The 23424-nt window shown below is 40.9% G+C and overlaps 1 protein-coding gene across 4 annotated transcripts in view; it reads left to right on the top strand.

Annotated features, from left to right (window-relative positions):
* Positions 1-8147: 8147 nt before the first annotated feature.
* TPST1 (tyrosylprotein sulfotransferase 1) overlaps positions 8148-23424 on the top strand; it is a 120338-nt gene continuing 105061 nt past the window's right edge. For 2 of the 4 annotated variants that reach the window (XM_031967884.1, XM_031967887.1), the window contains exons 1-2: positions 8148-8280; positions 12501-12543. The gene's annotated coding sequence lies outside the window, so the exon portion shown is untranslated. Of the gene's footprint in view, positions 8281-12500; positions 12544-20757; positions 21020-23424 lie in introns of those variants that run through there. The other 2 variants (XM_031967885.1, XM_031967886.1) reach the window with 2 other exon arrangements.

Here is a 23424-nt window from a genome sequence, read left to right as displayed (position 1 = left end):
GTCCCTGCCTTCAAGGAGCTTATATCATATATATATAACGTATAATATACACAAAAAGGAAATACAAAATGTATACATAATAGGTACAAGATAATTTCTTGCAGTGGATGGGAGAAGCACTAGCCAAGAGATACATTGGCTAAGGCTTCATTCATATAGTGATATTTGGAGGCAAGGCAGTAGTGCAAGGTCATGGACTCAGCAGATGAAGTTTTGTGTGAGGAATGAATGAATGAATGAAAAAGCATGTTTTAAGGCCTTATTGCATGCAAGACATCATGCTAGGGAAAAATAAGTAGGTTAGTTTGGCTAGAATATAAAGCATAAAAAGGGGAGTAATATATAATGGGCCAAAAAAGGTAGACTTGAGCTGGATCATGAAGGGTCTTCAAAGCCCAAACAGAGGAGTTTGTATTAGGACCTTTTTGACTGAGGAGTGAGATGGACAGGCAGTGATATGGAGAACAGATGAACAAAAGTGGGAGATGTGAGCTGGGACAACAAGTTAGAAGTCTAAGGAATAAGCTACAACAGCCTAGAGCAGTGGTCCTCAAAGTGTAGTCCAAAGAATTGTTGGGGTCTCTGAAACCCTTTCAGAGGATCTACAAATTCAAAATAATTTTTTTATTTCTAATATAGTAAATAGTTATAAATATAACCCATGTGAACAAAAACTCTTTGAACAGATCCTCGATAATTTTTTAACAATATGAAGACACTGAGAACAAAGGTTTGAGAACCACTGGCCTAGAGGATTAGAATCAATGCGACTTGGCAACTGATTGGCCATGAAAGTGAGGGACGAAGGTGATGAAACTGGGTAATTAGAAAAATGGTGGTATCCTTTATAGCAAAAGGGAACTTAAAGAGAAGGGTGAGAAACACTATGAGTTCTTTTTTGGGCTGAGTTTGAGATGCTTTTAGGACATCCAAATAGGCGATTGATAGTGTGATACTTGAGCTCAGCTATAGGACTAGGGCAGAATGTTAAGTTCCAGGATTTATCTACCTAGAGATGATACTTGATCCCATGAGAGTTGATGAGGTTAGTAAAAATGAAGAGAGAGAGAGAAGGAAATCCTTTTCTAAGGGAGAGGGAGACATGGAGCATAATCACAGAGACTGAGAAGGAGCAGTTTTTATTGTTTGTCCTTTATTTTTGAAGGGGACCATGACATCAAGGAGGATGCCATGATATGTGAGTGAATTGGATTTAAATGAGGGTGGCCTGTACACAATCATCAGCCTCACTTTCCCCTCCAGAGCCATCTGGGTCCAGTGGTCAGATATAGATCAAGATGACTGGAGATGGCCCTGGATGCACTGGGAGACCTTGGTCTTAGTAAGCTAAGGTCTTCAACAGGTCTTAGTTTGACTGCAGCAACTCCCAATTGGTGACTAAGGCTAGGTAAGAAATAAGACAGAGAATGGCTTCTTTTTAGCTAATTAAAAATATATGTGTACATATATATATATATATTTATAACATATATGTATATATATAAAACTGCATATATTTACATAGGTATAAATATATATGTAATACACACATATTTATATCTATATATATCTATATCTATATATATCTGGAAGGGTGAGGTCCTAAGGTTTCCTACCAAAACAGAAACAATTGCTATTTATATTCACTCTGAGCCAATCAAGGCCCAACCAGAGGGGCTTGCCTGGGACTTAATCATTGGAGAACCAGAATGATCTGGATTTAAGATTGGTCCTACCCATATACCCCTAGATACCTTGTGAGATTTCAGCAATCAAAATTTACATTCGTTTGGGTAGAGCATCCATAGGTAAGAGTATTATATTCTATATGGATAGAGGGAAGGGGAAGAAGAAAAGAAAAGAAAGGAAAAAGGAGGCCGGTTCCAGTTGAGTCCCTGGTGGAGCAGACAGACAGTAGGAGAACCAAAAACTAGTAGCATTGTCATGAAAACTCAAAGAGAAAAGAATGACTATTCAGGAGAAGCAAACAGTCTCCATTTGTGACCCTGATCTTTTTGAGCTATTTTCCTGCTTCTCCGACTGTGTGTCATATATCTGGTTATGGTGTAAATCTAGTAATCTTTTATAAAATCTTTTTGATCTGGAGTTTGGTCCCTTCTGAAATGACAGATTCTTGGTACCTGTCTTTTTTTTTTTCAATAATAGCTTTTTATTTTTCTAAATGCATACAACAATAGTTTTCAACATTCACCTTTGCAAAACCTTGTGTTCCTATTTTTTCTCCTTTCCTCCCCCTCTGCCCTCCTTTTCCTACACAGGCAAGTAATTCACTGTGGGTTAAACACACACAATTCTTTATACATATTTCCATATTTGTTATGTTGTGCAAAAAGTCAGATAAAAGGGGTAAAAAACATGAGAAAGGAAAAAAAATCCAAATAAACAAACACCATCACCACCAAAAATTGCTTTGTTCCACATGCAGTCTCCATCTTCTTTCTCTGGATATGGATGGCTCTTTCCATCACAAGACTATTGGAACTACCTTCAATCACCTCATTTTTGAAAAAAGCCAAGTCTATCACAGTTGATCATCACACAGTTTTGTTTCTGTGGACAATGTTCACTTAGCATCAGTTCATTTAAGTCTCTCTTGACCTTTCTGAAATCGTTTCTTATGGAACAATAATATTCCATTACATTCATGTACTATAACTTATTCAGCCATTTCCCAGTTGATGGGCATCCACTCAGTTTCCAGTTTCTTACTACGGAAGGGTAGCCACAAACATTTTGGCACATGTGGGCCCCTTTCCCTCCTTTAAGATCTCTTTGGGATATAAGCCCAGTAGTAACACTGCTGAGTCAAAGGGTGTGCACAGTTTGATAATCCTTTGGGCATAGTTCCAGATTGTTCTCCAGAATGGTTGGATTAGTTCACAACTCCACCAATAATGTATTGGTGAACCAGTTTTCCCACATCCCCTCCAACATTTATCTTTTCCTGTCATCTTAGCCAATCTGAGAAGTGTGAAGTGGTACTTCAGAATTGTCTTAATTTGGTGCCTGTCATTTTTAGCTGGTTTCACATCTCCTGGAGTCCCTGCACTAAGTTCCCCCATTTTCCAGCACCCCAAACAGTCAGCAAATTCTGGCTTCAATCATCAAATACGTAAGTGCAGATTTTTTTTTTTCTTGAGGTTGGAAATCACTTCCAAATTCTGGCATTTCTGGATTCAGAAGACATAAGGTGCTGGAGGCTGATTGTAGTGAATAATGCTTGGGGATCTCCTTGGAGGGCAGGTAAAAGCTTTTAAAGTCCAAGCTGTTAACCATCCTTCTAGTTCTGAATTTGATGATTCTGTAAACTTGATTTCAATTCCTAGGAAGATTCTTGAACACCAGAGAACCTCAGTGTTGTCAGAATCCATAGCCACCCTCTTGTCCAACCCATATCTTGAAAACTTTACATCCTTAGAACATACCCCAAATGGTCATCCAGCCTATGTTTGAAGATGGAAGGTGAAGGGAAGCTCTTAGCAGACCTCAGAACATATTAATCCAAGCCCCACATTTTCAGATGAGAAAACTGAGGCACCAGAAATGTTAAGTGACTTAGAATCATAGATTCAGTTAGTGAAGGGACCCAGAATCCATTTAATCCAGTTTCCTTCTTTTACAGATGAAGAAATCAGAGCCTACTAGAAACTAAATAGTTTGCCCAGAGTCACAGAGATTGGATGTGATTCAAATCCAAGTTATTTTGGATTTTTATTTTTCTAAATATATATGATATGTTTAATATTCACAACTGGGTCTCTTTTCCCTGGGCTATACTGTTTCTTGGAAGCTCAGAGGGTTCAGATCCCTATCTAACATTTCCTGCCTTTGTGATCTTTAGAAAGTCATTTAATTTCTGTACTCCCAAATTTCTTTATTTGTAAAATGGGAGGAAGTTGATCTAAGTTGAAAGAACATAAGCTTTGATGTTATAGCACATGGAGTCAAATCTTATCTCGGATACTTATTGCTTGGGTGACTTTCAGCAAATCACTTGCTGAATCTCAATTTCCTTATCTTTAAAGGATGAGATTGGAGTAAATGGATTTTGAGGTCCCTTCTCTATCTAAATCTATGATCAGATGCTTCCTAGGCTTTGGTTTCCTTATTTGTAAAATGAGAAGTTTCAGTGTACGATGGATGGTTCTTTGTACAAAAACTTTTAAACTTCATATAATCAAAATTATCTATTTTGCATTCAATAATGTACTCTAGGTCTTCTTTGGCCACAAATTCTTTTCTTCTTCATACATCTAAGAGATGGACTATCCTTTGTTCTTCTAATTTGCTTATAGTATTACTCTTTATGTCTAAATCATGAGCCCATTTTGACCTTATCTTGGTATAGGGTGTTAGGTGTGGGTCAATACCTAGTTTCTGCCATACTAGTTTCCAATTTTTTCCAGCAGTTTTTGTCAAATAGTGAATTCTTATCCCAGAAACTGGGGCCTTTGATTATATCAAACACTAGATTACCTCAGTCATTAACTATTGTGTCTTGTGAACCTAATCTATTCAACTGATCGACTTTTATTTCTTAGCCAGTACCAAAAGTTTTGATGACTGCTGCTTTTTAAAATATAGCTTTAGGTATGGTACAGCTAGGCCACCTTAATTTGCATTTTTTTCATTAATTCTATCAGAGGCTCTTAACATTTTTATATCATGGATCCCTTTGGTGATCTGGCAGTCTATAGATTATTCTCAGATTAATATTTTTAAATAATTGAAGGAAATATTAAATTCAGCTAGAGATTTGTGAAAATAAATATATGTATATATACATATATATATATATATATATTTTTTTTTTTTTTTCCTCTGAAAGATATACTTTCCCCTCCCCTCTATCCGTAGACCCAGGGATATGTTGGAATCAGCTTAAAATGCATTGATACCTTTGAAATCAGCAAAAGCCATTAGTCAAAGCTTGATTTATTGCTTTGTTGACTGTCTAGACTTAAGAAAGTGATGGGGGAAATGTAGAATGCATTTTAAACTCAAAAATGCATTGAGGATACAATTTGTTTTGGGGGGAGAGCCAATTACACACTTATCAGCAACCCTCTTGCTCTAACTTCCTTGGGGGTTAGGGGTGAGAACCCTTGTATTAGATGGATTCTGGGGTCCCTTCTTCTTGAAATTTATAATCTATGATTCCCCAAATCACTTGATTTTGCTGTGTTTCCTTTTGCTTATTTGTGAAGTAATGGGTTTGGACTAATGGGTCCTGAGATCCCTTCTCTTTCTTAATTCTAAAGCCTTCCCTCTGTTGATTATCTCCAATTTCTCCAGTCTCTGTCTATCTAGTTTATCTGGAGTCATTTGCATGTTGTCTCTTTCATTAGATTGTGGGTTACTTTAAATATTTTGAAATAAAATTTAAATTTGGGAATAGAGATGTTCATTTCCCTTTCCTTGTATTCTCAGGGCTTAGCATAAAGTTTAATGATATTTGTTGATTGATGAAATCTATGCGTCTATGATTTTAAGTTACCTAACTTCCTTGGGCCTCAGTTTCCTCAGCTGTATTCAATTCAATAAGGAGTTGGACTAGATGGATTTGTGATGATTCTTGGAATCAATCCCATCTTTCTTTTTTCTTCCAAGTACAAAAAGTGTTTAAATCTATGCTGGAAGGATGCCAGTCTTTCAGAGAACTAAGAAAAATGTTCTTTTTTTGCTCTCCTTCCCCTCCTCTCCCCCCTCTTCCTCCTCTCTATTTTCTTTTTCTTTGTCTCCCTTATTTCTCTCTCTCTCCACTCTTCCCTTTTCCTCTCTTTTTTCTCCTCCTTCTCTCTCCCTTTCTGTTCTCATTCTTTCTTTCTTTCCTTTGCCCTTGCCTTCTCTGTCTTTCTCTTCCTTTTCCTTTCTCTTTCTTTCTCTTCTCTCTTTGTCATTCTATCTCTCTTTCTGTGTCTCTATTTCTGTCTGTCATATACACACACACAGACATTTTCTTTTCTTTCTTTTTGGGAAAAAATACTTGATTAATTACTCTGGAATGATTTGTAAGAAACATTTCTTTGGACAGTGTGTACCTTTTTCCTGACCCAAAGCCAAAGGAAGAGCACCTTCAGAGCATCCCTTTCAGATGCGAAATGGGATTGAGCCAATCCACTGAACTTGGTTTCTGAAGACCTGGAATGGAGTTCTAGCTGGATCTTTTTCTGGCTGGATGGCCCAGGGCAGCTCAATTGCTTTGGAACTCAGTTTACTCTGCTGTCGAATGAGAATTTCAATATCTGCCCTGCCTTCTTTCCTTCCAGAGGTGTGGATTCCAAAGAAAGCTTCCCTGCCCTCCCCCATATATGAAAGTACTTTTTTTAGACACTGAAGAGTTATAATAATTCAAGGTGGAACTATCTTTTGTTTGACCCAGATCTGTTTTCATCCATCAGGGCATTCCCCCTGACTGAACTTCCTTTACCAAGGCTGGTGGGGACCTCCTTTTCAATGTAGAGTCTTACCAAAGTTTCTGGCCACCAAAAGGACACCTAAGGTCACAGAGCCAGTCTGTGTCAGAGTAAAGACTTAAATCTGGATCTTTTTGCCCCTCAGGCCAGCTGTCCACCCAGCATAACACACTGCCTCTCTTGAAACCCAGAACACAAAGTCAAAATGAACCTAGAACAAAAAACTGGGGGTGACTTAGAATACAAAGACAGGGAAACCTAGAACACAGAATTGGGGGTGATCTAGAATACAAAGACAGAGAAACAATGGACCTAGAGCACAGCACCAGGTAATCTAGAACACAAAGATAGGAAAACTACAGAACTGGAATGCAAAGACGGAAAAACCTAAAACAAAAGAGGAATGCAAAGCCAGGGTTAATCTAGAACACAAAGATGACCCAGAACTCAAAGACAGAGAACACAAAGACAGGAAATGTGGATGATCTACAACACAAATACAGAAATACAGAGTCAGGGTCAATCTAGGATGCAAAGACAGGAAAACATAAATACAGGAAAAATAGCTGATCCAGAACACAAAGACAGTGAACATAGAGCCAGGCAGGATTTGGGATGAACTAGAATGCAAAGAAGGGGACATGGAATGCAAGTGATCTGGAACACCAAGACAGGGAATGTAGGTGATCAAGAATGCAAAGACAGAGACAGGGAAACCTGAGCTAGAATGCAAAGATAGGGAATACAGGGCCAGGCAGGGCCCAAGGTGATCTAGAACTCAAAGACACGGAAAGTGGGCAAAGACAAGGAAAACAGCTGATCTAGAATGCAAAGACAGGGAACAGGGTGATCTAGAACACAAAGACAGGGAAATAGTTGATCTAGAATGCAAAGATAGGGAAAAGTCCCTCCCAACTTGGGCCCAGTCTTGTGTTCTAGGTCGCTCGCCTCTGTCCTAGGTCACCCAGCTCTGTGTTTTAGACTTTCTTGTCTTTGTGTTCTAGGTCCCTCCCACTTCTGTGTCCTAGGTTTGTTCTGATTCTGTGTTCTAGGTCCTTCTCAGCTTGGTCTCCTCTGTCCCTCCCAGCTTTGCTCTCTGTGTCCTTCCTAGATCTTTGTTCTAGGTCCCTCCCAGTTCTGTGTTAAGCAATTTTTTCTTCTTGGGCCTCAGTTTCCCTCTCTGTAAAAGGCCAGGTTGGTCACTAAAGGGTTCCTAGGGTCCCTTTGGACTCTAAGGCTATGCTCTTAAGATCTCTAAACTATGACCCTCCGATTTAAGATGGGACTCTTCCCCGGGGAGAGCATCCACAGCCGAGGACTTGCAGCCCTCTCCCCCCCTCCCACTCCCAGCTGCTGGTTAGCCCCTCCCCCCCCTTCTTATCCCTCAGCATCTCTTCATCCCCCTCCCTCCTTCTGTCCCGCTTGGTCCAGTTAGACTCCGGGCTGGGCTGCCTGAGGCCACGCCCCCTCCGGCGGGGCCAGCCAACCGGTGCCCGCGAATCAGCGCGGCCGAGACATCTCGGGGGCGGGGCGCGGCCAATCAGGGCGCGCCTGTGATTTCCATGGCAGCCGGGGCGGGCGGTAGCGGCGGCGGCGCGAGCTGCGGGCCGGAGTCGCTGCTGAGGCGGCGGCGAACGCGGAAGGGATCGTGTGCTCTGGGCGGCCGGGCCGGGCCGGGCGCGACTGCGCTGAGCTGTGTCGGGCCGGGCCGGCGGCGGCGGCGGCGGCGGCGACGAGCCGGGGCCCCGAGTGCGGCGGCCGCTCGGCGGGCGGAGAGGAGGGAGCGCGAAGCGCACGATGCAGATGCCGGCGCCAGGGGGCGGCCGCTCCGCGTCCAGCCCAGGTGAGGGGGCGGCGGCCCCGCTCTGTCCGCGTCCCGGCCCCCCGGCCCCAGCTCGCTCTGCCTCTCCGTGCTCCGGGTCCGCTGCCCCTCCTGCGCCGCCCGGCCTCCGTTTGCGACCTTGCACCCCTCCCCCAACCTTGTCTCCCCCCACCCCCCATTCATCTGTGCTTGGGGATCCCCGTCTCCTAGCCCCAGCCCGGTCTCTGTCCCTGTCCCCCGCCCCCAGCCTTGTCTTCCTCCGTATCTGTGCTCCGGGGTCCCCCTGCCTCTCGTCCCCAGCCCTGTCTCTGTTTGCGTCTCTGTACCCCGCCACCAGCCCTGTTCTCAGCCCCCCATTCATCTGTGCTCCGAGGTCTCTCTTTCCTCCCCCCTCCCCATCCCTGGCTTTGCGCCTCACCCCCAGCCTTGTCTTCCTCCGTATCTGTGCTCCGGGGTCCCCCTGCCTCTCGTCCCCAGCCCTGTCTCTGTTTGCGTCCCTGTACCCCGCACCCAGTCTTCCTCCTCTGTGCTTCGGGTCCCCTTGCCCCTCTTCCCCATCCGCATCTCAGTCATTGCACCCAGCCTTCAGCCTTTTCCTGCCTATTTCTTGTTCCCCCATAGTCTGTGCTCTGAAATCCCCCTGTTGCGTCCCTACACCCCGCCCCCAGCCCTGCCCGCTGACTTAACCCTTCCTGCCCTCTGTGCCCCGGAATTCATCCCCCTTTCTTACCCCTGCTTCTGCTTGTGCCCCTGCACTCTCGACCAGCCCTGTCCTCCCTATCTCCTCCTCTTCTTCCCCGCCCCCTACTCTGTGCTACGGAGTTCCTCATCCTCATTTTGGGGTCTCCTTATAGCCCTGTATCCTCAGCCTTCCTTCCCCCCAAGTCTGTGCTGCGGGGTTCCCCTGCCCTTCATCCCAGTCCCTAGGCCTGTTCCTTATTTCCTTCCCTATCAGCGCCTGGGGGGGTCTCTGCTCAGGTCAGATTTGTGGAGGGTTAAGTTCTGCCCATGTGTGCCCCAAACCTGCCTCCTATCTGAACGTCCCCTTCCAGACATTCCCTTTTCTCCTCTTGCCTCCTTAGCTATAGGAACATGTCCCTTATCCACTAGGGCCCTTGGGATGGGAAGCCCACCCCCAGTACAGTCCTGGACCTCCTCCTTCCTGAGCTGCTCCCAGGTTCTTTCCCCCTCCACCTTCAGGCCAGGGCTTTTGCCTTTCATCTTGCATTACATCTGTGCCCTGTTACCCTCCCTGGTTCTTTCCAGTTTCCCCTCCGGTGTCCTTCTCCAACGAATCCTCCAAGCCAGCCTCTGTCTGGTAGGCTCCTCTATCCCCTTGCCCCATCCTTGAACATGCCAGGGATATGCCCGTTATCCATTTCTATCCCTTGTCCCTCCTCCCTGCCTCCATCTCTGGTGCCTTATCACGTTCCTTCTTCTCTCCTGGCCTGTGCCCTGCACCCTTCCCCTTCTTCCCCTGGATATGCCATCGTGCCATCCTCATCCTACTTCATCCCAGGCTCTGTCCTTCACCCCTCTGGGGCCTCAGGCCTTGCTCCAAGACCCCTTTCCTATTCTGAGACCCAAACCCCACTCCTCTCTCTAGCTCTGTCCAAGATCCCCATGTTCTTTATCTCCCAGCTGTGGTCCTCATTTCTATCTGGTCCCTCACTTACTGGTTCCTGTACCCCGCTTTCTTGTCCTGTGCCTTGGATCTCTCCTTTGTCCTGTCCTGTGCCATAGGCTCTTCCCCAGGTCATACCCCTTCCATCCTAGTTTGTGCCTGGCATCCCTTCTGATCCCCAGATCTCTTTCCTCCCTATCAGGTTTCCTTTCAGGCACTAGGTCCTGACCCCGATCTCCCTATCATAATTCTACTCCCCCGCCTCTGCTCATATTCCTGTCCTCTCCTGCCCTCACAGCTGGGCCTGGCTTCTACCCCTGATCCAGGGTGATACCTTCTATTCCTCCCCCCCTCCACCCTGTACCCTCCTTCCCAGGCTCTGTCCATTCCCTCACTCTCCTCCTCCATGGGCGGTAGCCCTTCTCCAATTCAGGCTTCTCTTTCTCAGACATTCCTGCCCCTTGATACCTTGGTCATCCCAACCATCATGATCAGCTCCTCCCTTCTCTCCTGCCACTTGGTTTCCTTATACCCTGACTGGCCTTTGCCTTCCCACTGCTTGTTTCTTTAGCTTCTTTTTCATTCTAATCAGCCTAGTCATTGTTCCATATTTCTGGCTCCCTAAATCCCCTCCATTCCTAGCTTTATGCCATATCCCATTCCACCCCCCAAGCTTTGCCCTCCATCCCCCCCATCTGGCCTGGAGTTATAATTATAAAATTATGATCCCTCTTTCACATATCCTTGTCTCTGTCTCTTCCCTTTCCCAAGTTTTAGTTCACATTTCCCCTTCCTCTGCCCAACGTCCCTTTCCTTCCTTCCCAAGGCTGTGCTCCCTTCTACTGTCCCTCTGACCCCTGCCTTCCTTCTGGTATTGGCTCCGTAATCCTACCCTTGATTCTAATCTGTGCCCCTTTCCTTTCACTGGGCCCCAGCAGCCCCTCTTCTCCTTCTATCCCAGGGTCTGCCCTCCATTTTCCTGGCTTCAAGGCTCTGTCTAGCATCTTCTTCATCTGAGGCTATAACCTAGATCCCACTTTCCTTTACACATTATCCCTCTTCCATCCTAGACTCTGTCCCAAATCCCTTTCCTGAGTTCTGTATCTGCCCTCCTTATCATGACTTTTTATAATCCTGCCCATCCCCTAACCCTGCTTGCCTCCCCCCCCCTTTCTTCCTTATTGTGTTGGGCATTCCATCCCCTTCATGTGGCAATGTCCTTCTAATCCTCTAGTTTCCCCCAGATGCTGAGTTCTGCTTCCATTCTCCCTCCCACTTTAAGCTCTGGTCTGTATCTCTCCCTCTCCCACTTTTGTTCCTCACTCCTGGGCAGATATTTCATTTCTTTCCCACTCTTGGATCTTGGCTGATCTCTTTCCTTGCCTCTGAATGTTGCCCTTTCCCCATAAACCCTGAATCTTCCCTTTTCTTCCCCACCCCTATCCCCATCCTAGAACAGAGGCATTATTTTCTGATAACAATCCCATCTTCCCATCTTCTCCATCCCTTTAGCTTTCCCCTAACCAAGGTTTTCTTTTTTCCAGAGCTGATCTCTAGTATTCTTTCTCCAGAGGAGTTCGTCTCTTATTCCCATCTGCCTCTCACTGACTTCACTGTTGCTCTGTTATTTTTCCATCCTTTCTCCAACCTTTTCTATTTGACATCAAGGTTTCTTTTTCTGTCTGGTAATCTTTTTCCTTGGATACGCCTCTAACCTTCTCATCCTATCACATTTGCCCCTTATAAGGTCTAGGCTACTTTGCCTCCAGACTCCTTCCATTCCATCAACTTCTTTTGGCCCGGTCTGATTTGAGATATGAGTTTTCCTATTTGTAGCCCAGATTGGTGGTGGATAAAACTGAATATTAAATGTTTTAATAAATGAATGACCCTGAAATAGGCAAGAGGACTTGGGAGCCCTTGGTGATGATCAAAGGGTTAACTTCAAACTGTGGTGGAGGAGTTTGTGCTGAGGTCGTTGCTGCATGTACTGTCTCATGCTTGTTGCGCTTCCAGTGCTTGCCACTTTGTAAAGGACCATGGGATACTGTTACTGCTTTCAGGAAAGTTGGTGTTGTAACCACCATGTGCATTTCATTTGCCCAGAGTATTCATTGGATTTTGGGACAAAAAATTCCCATGAAGCCCCTCTTACCCCTCAGATGAGCTATCCAGTTAAGATACCACTGGATGTACAAAGTGCTTTTTAGGTTTATTACATAGACAGAAAAGAGAATGTAAGCCTCCACTCACACCTCTGGGCCTCCAGAAATCAAGAATAGCTACATTTGGAGGCATCCTATAACAGTTGTTGCCAAAAGGATTAAGCCTGCTTACTGGCCTTGCTTTGGGGGTACTAACATTTCCTCCTCTAAGCCAGTGGTCATAGTGACAGAAGAATAGTGTTTGCCATCTCCCATCTGCCCCCACTCCTGGCATCTCCCATTCTTTCCTAGAAGGTGGAAAACAGATACGGTATTGGATTAGTTAAAGTTAGTTGGGAAAAATCCAAGCTAAATGGCCTGTAAGTTTGTTTTCCAGCATTCTAGAAATTTAAGATTTATAGAGAGTGTATAATCATTTAGTAAATATTGTAAAACATCTCTTGAATTCACAGCTCTGAAGGCTGATCAGCTGCTCCTTTCTGGGCTGCTTTGCAGGTCAGTATTCATACTTGTACTGTCAGTCTTGTTTTTAAAACCTGCTCAAACATTTTATGAAACAGCAAAGACTTAAAAAAAATTAAGATTATTTGGCACAGTACAAGTGCTGATTGATTTAAGGTTAAGGCTGTTACAGTACTAGGATTGGCTTTATTTAGGCCTTTACTTGTTAAAAATAAATTGTTCTTTGATTTTCAGCATTTTGGGATTGGATACTGTTTCCTTTTGCCTGTTAAAAGAATGAGCTCTTATGTTAGATTGTTAGGGTTAGAAATTTAAATAGGGTGTCTGTAACCAGTTGAAAAGTTTATTGTAAAAAAAAAAAAAAAGACTTGGCAAACATTGAGAACGAAGAGAGAGGCATGATGTAATTATTTCTTCCAAACCAGGAGATAAGTTGAAAAAGTGTGCATGAAATATGAACAAAGCAATAGAATTTCATCAGTCTCACCAGAGCATGCTGGTGGTGATTCAGGGACACTAGTTCTGAAATACTATTATTATCATCTCAAAGAATATGTATAATTTCTCTTGCTCTTGTTGTCATTGATGTAAAAACTTCTTAATCTCCCAAGGCTTTGATAGAAAAGATATTTTCTGTGGGGGTTCTCTTTCTTCTTCTCTGCCTTTCACAGCATGATCTCATAAGCTATTTCTCCCTTCAGTGGAGAAAAGGCAGCTATAAGCATCTCAGGCTTTTGGGGTACTGGAAGAGTAAAGGTGTAAGAAACACGGCCAAATATTTGGTGTGACCGTTGGGTGCCTTTGATTTTAATCAGTAAATATTTATGAGCATCTGCTGTGGGCTTGGCACTTCACTAGGCACTGTGGGATATGGATGTAAAAAAGACTTTCCAAAGATTGAAATACTGTACAAATGGAAAATATGGTAATTTGATTCAGTCAAGTCAAAGTGATGTTTATCAGATATGATTTTCCCATAAAAACAATATTATAGCAGGAGGTTATATTGCTCACCAAGGATTTGATGCCCAACTTTTTATAGGAATGATTGTCAGCAAACATCAGTAAACTCAACATGTCCAAAAGAGAACTCATTATCACCCCCTCCCTCTAAGCCTTTCTTCTTTTGCACTTTCCTATTCAGTCAAAGATCCCACAATCCTTCTGGCATCCCAGGTCCACGACTTCAGCATTATCTTTGACTCTTCAGTTTCTCTTACTCCTTTATCCAGTCAGTGATCAAATCTTTTCCTTTCTCCCTCCACAGCATTCATTGTACTTGTCTTCCCTCCGATCCTTTGGCTACCATCTTAGATCAGACCTAGAGTTCTGTAATAACTGTCTAATTGGTTTTTCAGCCTTCTTTCTCTCTACTCCAATCCATCTTCCACTCAGTGATTTTCCTAACCATGTTCTATTTATTTATTTTCCTATTCAGTCGATTTATATGACTTCTTATTAATTTAATAAGCCTTTACTGTGTGCTGAGTATTGTGGATAAAAATAGAAAAACAAGATGGTTTCTTTTCTTAAGGTGTTCACAATTTAATTGGAGAGGTAATATATAAGAAGTACTTCATAACAAATGAAAAGGCCAGGTTATACTTAAGGTCCAGAGGTCAAAGCAACAGAGAAGCTGGAAAAGCTTCATGCACTTTGGGGATCAATAGACAGGCAGCTGGTTCCCAATCAGTGATGGTAGGAAGGAGATAGTGAGCCCAAGGGAGAGAGTGGAGTGCATCTGGCTCACTTCAGGCCAAGGTAGAGAAGGGTGGTTCAGCATCCAGCCAAGAGTGAGCGTACCTGAAGGAACCAGCCAGTGCTATTTGGGATGGAGAAAGGGAAGCATTCTTCAAGTCCCATTCCTGCTGCTTTGTTGGGCACCTGTTGATGGGTGTGGATGGCAGGATCTAAAAAGCAAAGGAAGCTCCCTGGCACCCTGTGGCATCAGCTGCCCCCTGGCAGAATCAAGTATACCTTTTCTGTGTGGCTTTAAAAGGCCTTTCTAGCCTGGCCCAGGCTTTTCCTGCTTGGTTATATATATTCCTCTTCTCACATTCTCCAGTGGTCACGTCTAAGCTTCTTCCCAAACTTTTGTACAAGATGCCTCCATTTCTGGAATATCCTTCATCCTTACTTAGCATCCCTTGTTTCCTTTCACACTCAACTCAACCACCATCTTTTAGGGTAAGCCTTTCTTGACCTCCCCTGACTAACTAATATCATCCTCTAATTACTGTGTGTGTGTGTGTGTGTGTGTGTGTGTGTGTGTGTAGCATATTCTTCCCGGTATTTGTTGTTTCCTCTCATTAGAAGATAAGCACTTTGAGGGTTGCGACTTCCACTTTGTCTCCCCAACCCCTTAGCATATTGTTTGACTCAATTATAAGTGTTTAATAAATGCTTATTGAATGACTGGCCAACTGTTCCCGCAGCTATAAGAATATGTTGAAATACTGTATGAGACACTAGTTTCTATGGTGTTTCTAAACAGGACAAAGCAGTAATGTCCCAATGTACTTAATACAATATGCCTTTTCTCACTTCTGCCTTGGGAATGTTGTATTTATTGTTAATATTGCAACAGAAGGTGAATCAGCACTTCCATCTATTCAGAAAGGGTTCTCTGAGGAGATTTTGACAAGCATAATTAAAGAGACTTTAGGGGAAAAACTAGGTCCCATGTTCAATGGTTGAAGTGTTGGATCTGGAGTCAGGAAGGCCTTAATTCAACTCCTGCCTCAGAAATTTACTAGCTGGGTGGCTCTGAGCAAGTCACTTAACTTCTCACCCTCAGCTTCCTTATCTGTAAAATAACTCACAAGAATTGCGAGAATCAAAGGAGATGACATGTAAAATGCTTTGTGAACCTTAGAAGTACCATACTAATGTTATCTCTTACTTTTTGGTTTTTTAAGAACCAGATCCAAGGATGTCTGTTCAGTTGTCTTCTTTTTCTTTTCCTTGAAGTAAGCACAGGCATTTATGATGTAAGTTGTTGGTTTTTCTGCAATTTGAAAGCAGGAATTTGTTCTGCTTTCTTGAATTGCTCTTTCAGAAACTCTGCTAACTTCACTTTTTCTCTAAGGTCCCCCATATTGCTTCACCAAATTAAGAAGCCTAAAAACTTTCTCTGAATAGGGCCAGATTTGGAAGCATACCCAGAGTTGAATTTTATTACTATGTTCATCACCCAGTGATGATTTATTGAGGGTCTATATAGATCCTGAAGCCACCTGATGAATCATTGTCTTTCCTTCTCTGCCACAAATCCTGAGTGGCGATTTCTAACACTGGACTGAAGCCATCACTCAACTAGGGTGCTGATTGTTCCTTCTGTCAGTTATATATTCTATTAGACCTTATTTTGAATCCAAGGCAAGGTAGCATAAAGAAGGGAAAGGAAAAGGAAGGGAACAGGAATCTATTAAGCACCTACTGTGTGCCAGGTTCTGTTTTAAGCAATTCATAAATATTTTATTTGGTCCTTGCAACAACCTTAGGAGGTAAGTGCTATTTTTATTCCCATTTTATAGTTGGGTGGAAATTCAGGCTGATTTAATAAGTGATTTAAACATAAACAATAACAAAAAAACTAGATTAGAACTTATATATCTAAATATATGTCATTCCTCTTGAAGTTTTTATAAGAGGAGGCCATCTACTTTTGGAACTTAGGCTTCTTTGTCCTTCAGAGTCCTAGATTAGGAACTAGATGGGGCAGTCAGTCTCCATCTTTGTAGTCACTAGATACTCTCCTTTGATCCATTGGCTTTGCCTATCTCCCTGCCTTTTCCCTCTGCCCCTATTCCCTTGCATAGCAGGACTCTGCCCCTTTGACCTAGAGGGCTTCTCCTACACAACTCCAGGGATCCTGAATAAGACTGTTCAGGTGAGAGCAGGGTGAGGTGTGGCTTGCTAGTTTGCTCCAAGTTTTGCCAGTTGTCTTGTCAACTATTAGGAACTTCCTCTGGCAATCGCATATATGTGTCAACTCCTTACTCTTTCTGCTAGAGTTGTCATTATTTTATTGTGGACAAAAACTTTGGAGAATCAAGAGACTAGACTGAGGATAGGGGTAGAAAGGGGGGAGTTTTAAAAAATTAAATTATATATTTTTTCTGTTCTTTCCACTTATATATTTATTTTATTTTATTTTTTATTATTATTATAGTAACTTTTTATTGACAGAATCCATGCCAGGGTAATTTTTTTACAACATTATCCCTTGCACTCACTTCTGTTCCGATTTTTCCCTCCACCCTCCACCCTCTCCCCTAGATGGCAAGCAGTCCTATATATGTTGAATATGTCTAATATAACCTAGATACAATGTATGTGCAGATCAAACAGTTTTCTTGTTGCACAGGGAGAATTGGATTCAGAAGGTAGAAATAACCCGGGAAGAAAAACAAAAATGCAAACAGTTGACATTCATTTCCCAGTGTTCTTTCTTTGGGTGTAGCTGCTTCTGTCCATCATTGATCAATTGAAACTGAATTATGTCTCTTTGTCAAAGAAATCCACTTCCATCAGATTACATCTTCACACAGTATCGTTGTTGACGTATATAATGATCTCTTGGTTCTGCTCATTTCACTTAGCATCAGTTCATGTAATTCTCTCCAAGCTTCTCTGTATTCATCTTGCTAGTCATTTCTTACAGAACAATAATATTCCATAACATTCATATACCACAATTTACCCAACCATTCTCCAATTGATGGGCATCCACTCAGTTTCCAGCTTCTAGCCACTACAAACAGGGCTGCCAAAACATTTTGGCACTATGGTCCCTTTCCTTCTTTAGTATCTCCTTGGGGTATAAGCCCAGTAGAAACACTGCTGGATCAAAGGGTATCACAGTTTGATAACTTTTTGGGCATAATTCCAGATTGCTCTCCAGAATGGTTGGATTCGTTCACAGCTCCACCAACAATGTATCAGTGTCCCAGTTTTCCTGTATCCCCTCCAACAATCATCATTATTTTTTCCTGGCATCTTACCCAATCTGACAGGTGTGTGGTATCTCAGAGTTGTCTTAATTTGCATTTCTCTGATTAATAATGATTTGGAACACTCTTTCATATGAGTGGTAATGATTTCAATTTCATCATCTGAAAATTGTTTGTTCATATCCTTTGACCATTTATCAATTGGAGAATGGCTTAGTTTCTTATAAATTAGAGTCAGTTCTCTATATATTTTGGAAATGAGGCCTTTATCAGAACCTTTAACTGTGAAGATGTTTTCCCAGTTTGTTGCTTCCCTTCTAATCTTGTTTACATTAGTTTTATTTGTACAGAAGCTTTTTAATTTGATGTAATCAAAATTTTCTATTTTGTGATCAATAATGGTCTCTAGTTCGTCTTTAGTCACAAATTTCTTCCTCTTCCACAAGTCTGAGAGATAAACTATCCCATGTTCCTCCAATTTGTTTATAATCTCGTTCTTTATGTCTAAATCATGGACCCATTTTGATCTTATCTTGGTATACGGTGTTAAGTGTGGGTCCATGCCTATAAATTATATTTTTTTAAAATAAAAGCTTTTTATTTTCAAAATACATGTAAAGATAGTTTTCAACATTCACACTTGCAAAACCTTATGTTCCAATTTTTTCTCCCTTTTTCCCACTCTCCTTCCCTAGGCAGCAGGTTAAACATGCAATTCTTCTGAACACATTTCCACATTTATCATGCTGCACAAAAAAATTCAGATCAAAAAGGAAAAATAATGAGAAAGAAAAAAGCAAGCAAATAATAACAAAAAAGTGAAAATACTATGTTGTGATTCATATTCAGTCCCCACATCCTCTATTGAGACTTGCCTGAATCTCCTTGGTTGAAAAGAACCAAGTCCATCATAGTTGATCATCACATAATCTTGTTGCTGTATACAATGTTCTCTTAGTTCTACTCACTTCATTTAGAATTAGTTACTGTAAGTCTCTCCAGGCCTCTCTGAAATCTTCCTGCAGCTTGTTTCTTTTTTTTTTTGAAATTATTATGATTTTAATGTAAAAAATTTCAAAATTACAAAGTCATCAAGTTTATTATAGGGACTCTTTCTTTGCTTTCCCTTAAGTCTTGAAACTTGACAGTGGGATTTTATGACTAAAAGTAATATTGTTGACGTCTACTAATAAAATTTTTAATAGAGGCTGGTCCTCAAATAAAATTTACCTCCCCTTAAAATTTTCCATGTTTCTCTCTGGAATTAAGACTTTTTAAAAGTATAAATATTCTTCATATAACGTTGCATGGTTTCAAGTTATGGACTATTCTTTTTTTTTTTTTAATTTAATAGCCTTTTATTTACAGGTTATATGCATGGTAACTTTACAGCATTAACAATTGCCAAACCTCTTGTTCCAATTTTCCTCACCCCCCCCCGTCCCCTAGATGGCAGGATGACCAGTAGATGAAATACATTAAAATATAAATTAGATACACAATAAGTATACATAAAAACATTATTTTGCTGTACAAAAAGATCAGACTTTTGACATTTGGCCAATTAGCTTGTAAAAATCAAAAATGCAGGTGGGCATAGATATGGGTTGAATTCAATGTAATGGTTTTAGTCATCTAAATTCTTTCTCTGGGTAAGTTAATTATTCTGTCCATTGGAAATATTTGGTTATCTCGTTGCTGAGGATGGGGTCCATCAGAACTTCATATATAATTTGTTGTTAAGTATATAATGATCCCTGGTCCTGCTCATTTCCTCAGCATCAGTTCGTGTAAGTCTCTCCAGGCCTTTCTAAATCATCCTGGGTCATTTCTTACAGAACATAATATTCCATAGTTTATAACCACAATTTATTCAGCCATTTAAGTGGGTTCATTCAGTTTATTTCTACCACTAAAAAGGGCTGCCACAAACGTCACTACAGGTCCTTTCCTTCTTTATAATCTCTTTGGGATATAAAATAGTAACACCTGCACTTTTTCTTATAAACAATAATTTCTTGACATATCAGAACTTGCCATTCTCAGTTGAAGGGATCACTCATTTTCAACCCCACTAAAGGGCTGCCATAAATGTTTTGCACATTGGTCCATTTTCCTTTTTTAAGTCTCTTTGGGATGAATAGAGCCTCAGGGTAAAGGATGGACCGTTTAATAGCCTTTTGGTTGTTTTAAATTCCTCCAGAGTAGTTGGATCCCATTCACAACTCCACCAACAAGGTATTAGTGAACCAGTTTTCCCACATCTCCTCCAACATTTATCATTATCTTTTCCTGCTATCTTAGCCTATCTGAGAGGTGTGTAGTGGTATGTCAAATTTGTCTTAATTTACATTTGTCTAATCAATGATGATTCAGAGCATTTTTTTTCATATGATTAGAAATGGCTTTAATTTCTTTGTCTGAAAACTTTCTGCTCATATCCTTTGATCATTTATCAATTGGAAAATGGCTTGTATTCTTATAAATTTGAGTCAATTCACTACATATTTTAGAAATGAGGCCTTTTTAGAGCCCTTGGATGTCAAAATTTCTCCCCAGTTTTCTGCTTCCCTTCCAACCTTGACTGCATTGGTTTTATTTGTACAAAATCTTTTTAATTTAATCTAACCAAAATTATCCATTTTGCATTTCATAATGTTCTCTAGTCTTCTTTGGCCACAGGTTCTTTCCTTCTCCCTAGATCTGAGAGATAGATTATCCTTTGTTCTCCTAATTTACTTATAGGATCACCCTTTATGTCTAAATCGTGAACTCATTTTGACCTTATATTAGTATATATAGAGTGTTAGGTGTTGTTCAGTGCCTAGTTTCTGCCAGTAATTTTTGTCAAAGAGTAAATTCTTATCAGAAATGGGGAGTCTTGAGAAGTAGACTGGCTGGACTCGGACATTCTTATCAGTTCTGCTTCTTTGTTTTCTGTCATATAGGTGTGATCCCAAGTGAAAATGGCTATAAGTTGATTATGAGGCAAATGGAGGAATATCTCTATGATTAATAAAATTCAATTTCACAAGCAAATATTAAGTACCTACTATGTGTAAGGCAGCAATTGTATGTGTGGTACATGGAAAGCTGGTTTTAGAATCAAAGTTCAAATATTTCCTAATACTAACCAGCTTCTTAGCCCCCTAGGGCAACCTTGGAGATTGGACAATTTATTCAACAGAACAGTTACAGATCTGTTTTGTTAGAGGATATTTTCTCTCTAGTAGTTCCTTATATCACTGAAATCACAGATTTTTTTTAAAAAATATGTAAGACATTACATTAGGTTCCAGAGATACAATGACAGAAATGAAATAATTTCTGTGCTCAATGAACTTAGATTCTTCTACGACACATAATGTGGATAAATACAAAGCATGTATAATACTTTGAAAGAGTGAGAAAAATGCCAATAACTGGGGGAGGAGGGAAGGAGAGAAAGATCTTTTGTTTGAATTGTGCTTTGCAGGAAGCTGGGGATGGTACAAGGTCGAGATGAGAAGAGAGTACAAATATGGAGACCATTTCTGCAAAGGCCCAGAGAGGAGGTAGGATTCCTTGTACACGGAATATCTAACAGTTTGGCTAGATTGGTGTGTGAATGAAGATAGGAAGTGTGTCTAGAGAAGTAGGAGGAGGCCGCATTTTGGAGGGCTTTAAATGTCAGCAAAGGATTTTATATTTTATTCTAGATACAAGTGAGAGCCATTGGTGATTTCTGTGACAAGGTCAGATCTCTGTTTTAAGAATATTTGTTTGGGAGCTGTGTGGAGAATTGGTTGGGGAGAGAAAAAATAGAGGCAAAGCCAGGGGTTAATAGATTATTGCAGTAATCAAGGCAACAGCTGATGAGGTTCTGATCCAGAGCCAGGTTGTGGGAGTAGAAAGAAATAGATGCATATGAAATGTTGTGGAAGAAGGCTTGACAGAATTAGGAAACATTGTATATTACAGTTGAGTGAAAGGGATGAATCATGGTTGACCAAAGTTGTGAATCTGAATAACCCAGGGGTTAGGTGTACAGTGAGACAGAAATATGGAAAGGGGATGAGATTGGGAAAAAATGTTTCATTTTGCTATGTAGAGGCCATCCAGTTGGATGTACATCTGGAGTTCAAGATTGAGATGAGGTCCCCAGTAGAAAGTATAGATTATAAAATTATGGGAGTTCAGAGGAGGCAGTGATCTGGAGTTGAATTAAGCCTTGAATGAGGAGTGAGGTATAAGTAAATCCTGAGAGGGGAGATGGCTTTCTAACTAATTAGCAAAGTTTTGCAATTGAGTGGCATATACTTGCAGAGAACTATACTAGGTAAATAAAGGGCATTAAAAATAAGTGACTCAGACCATTCTACTAAATCTCAAATATTCTGTAAAGTGGAAGGCACCAGAGAATAATTACAGAGTAAAATATGTCAAATAATACAGTATAAGACCAGAAATATTGAAGAATACAGACAAAATTCTGATTTGAATTGGGATAGCTGAAGCAGGCGAACATTACCTAGTCTGTAAGGGGAAGGGGAAGGAATGTATGTTCCAGGTGAAAGGATTGCCTGAACAAAAGCCGCTAGGATATATGAATATGTAATGATTATGAATACCACTGGGAGTATGGGAAATGAATTTCAAATTGTCACATAAGTATCATATCAATATGTGGTTATTGAATTGAGCTGAATATGGATTTTGAGTTTAAGTTATGAAAATGGCTATAATTTCCTTTTTTAAAATTTTTTTTATTTTTTTATTTTATTTAATAGCCTTTTATTTACAGGTTATATGCATGAGTAACTTTACAGCGTTAACAATTGCCAAACCTCTTGTTCCAATTTTTCACCTCTTACCCCCCACCCCCTCCCCTAGATGGCAGGATGACCAGTAGATGTTAAATACATTAAAATATAAATTAGATACACAATAAGTATACATGACCAAAACATTATTTTGCTGTATAAAAAGAATCAGACTCTGAAATATTGTACAATTAGCTTGTGAAGGAAATCAAAAATGCAGGTGGGCATAAATATAGGGATTGGGAATTTAATGTAATGGTTTTTAGTCATCTCCCAGAGTTCTTTCTCTGGGTGTAGCTGGTTCAGTTCATTACTGCTCCATTGGAAATGATTTGGTTGATCTCGTTGCTGAGGATGGCCTGGTCCATCAGAACTGGTCATCATATAGTATTGTTGTTGAAGTATATAATGATCTCCTGGTCCTACTCATTTCACTCAGCATCAGTTCGTGTAAGTCTCTCCAGGCCTTTCCGAAATCATCCTGTTGGTCATTTCTTACAGAACAGTAATATTCCATAATATACATATACCACAATTTATTCAGCCATTCTCCAACTGATGGACATCCATTCAATTTCCAGTTTCTAGCCACTACAAAAAGGGCTGAATGGCTATAATTTCCAACTTAATTGGAAAAGTAGGGAAAACAACACCTTTCTTACTTGATTCCCTGAACTTCTTACACACAAATAAATGATGTGCATGTTTATGTGCTTTTTGTAAATCCCTGGAAAATTCGCCCTAAAATTGTGATCCCATTTGATGTTTTCTTGGCAAAGATAATGATTTGCCATTCCCTTCTCCAGTTCATTTTGTAGATGAGGAAACTGAGGCAGACAAAGTTAAGTGACTTTCCCACAATCACACAGCTAGTAAGTATCTGAAGCCAGATTTGAACTCGGGAAGATGTCTTTCTGAGTTCAGAATGCTATCCATTGAGCCACTTCACTGCCTCAAGGCAAATCATTATACACAATAACCCATGTCTTTTTTTCCACTGAAAAAGTTTTGAAAACATTTCTTTCAATTAAAACAAAAATGTTTTATTAATTTTATCGTTTTGTTTCTTTTTTGCTTTCATTTTCATTTGTTTTGCTAACAACATGATATTGGACTCTTATTTGATGAAAGCCAAATTTGGGAGTGAAATGTTATTT

The sequence above is a fragment of the Sarcophilus harrisii genome, chromosome 4 (assembly GCF_902635505.1).
Source record: "Sarcophilus harrisii chromosome 4, mSarHar1.11, whole genome shotgun sequence".
NCBI lineage: Eukaryota > Metazoa > Chordata > Mammalia > Dasyuromorphia > Dasyuridae > Sarcophilus > Sarcophilus harrisii.
The sequence above is the reverse complement of the archived record's forward strand: the minus strand, read 5'-3'. Positions and strand labels throughout refer to the sequence as shown.